Source organism: Echinops telfairi, unplaced genomic scaffold (genome assembly GCF_000313985.2).
Source record: "Echinops telfairi isolate 266 unplaced genomic scaffold, ASM31398v2 ScPeMD7_7469;HRSCAF=8507_0, whole genome shotgun sequence".
In the NCBI taxonomy this organism is placed as follows: domain Eukaryota; kingdom Metazoa; phylum Chordata; class Mammalia; order Afrosoricida; family Tenrecidae; genus Echinops; species Echinops telfairi.
In genome coordinates, this window is record NW_022111372.1 from 65,267,493 (window position 1) to 65,268,327 (window position 835).

The 835-nt window shown below is 32.1% G+C and overlaps 1 non-coding gene across 1 annotated transcript; it reads left to right on the forward strand.

Moving 5' to 3' along the window:
- Positions 1–319: 319 nt before the first annotated feature.
- On the forward strand, positions 320–450 carry LOC115873655. Its single transcript, XR_004048545.1, has one exon. It is a non-coding gene; the product is annotated as a small nucleolar RNA SNORA38 (small nucleolar RNA).
- Positions 451–835: the final 385 nt, after the last annotated feature.

Consider the following 835-nt stretch of genomic DNA (forward strand, 5'->3'; position numbering starts at 1 on the left):
CTGGAGCCAATTGACATTGGGGGTGTTTTTACAACACTTTGCTGGATTTCTGAAATCCAGATGTGGATAGGTAATGGATTCCCTATCGCACCCCATCTGTTATTATATAAACAGTTTCACAAAATACGAGAAATGATATATACTGCTATTTTACAAATACATGATATAGATAAGAAATTTTTAGTATATGTTACATATAAAATGTAAAATGAATAAGGTAGGTAACTTCTAAATTAGGTGGGAAATAACTTTTAATGAGTTTGACTATCTAGATACTGTAATAACTTGATATAATAGTTTGATTAAAAAACACTTGTCGTCCTCCTACAAAGGCATGTCTGTGGTTCCCTGTCCTTGGACACGTAAGAATTGGAGGCAAAGAAATGTGGATTTGGAGAAGTTTGGGGCCAGCTTGATCCTCACAGGTTCCAGTGCCCCCATCCCACACTGACGAAAACAAAACAAAACACTTGTCATTAACTCTCATGGTGTGTTCTGAGAATACTCATTTGCATAGGGTTGATATTCTGTTATTCTCCACAATAGTCTCTAAAGAGTTTAATTATTTAGTTTTCAGGTCATTCTTATTACATGCTTTATTTCAACAGGTGAATTAGTATTTTGTTAAATTATGTTCAAGGCTCATGACAAATGTAAAATGGAATTATTAATAATAAAGCAAGTTATAAAGTAAATGATTGAAATACTGCTTTAGCCATTCAAGGTTTACAAGGCTTAAAAAAGGCTTAAAATAATTGTTATGAATAGAATTTAGGATTAAAATATTACTTCTTTACACGCAATTATCTTTGTTTAAGCTATTTCCTAATACAGT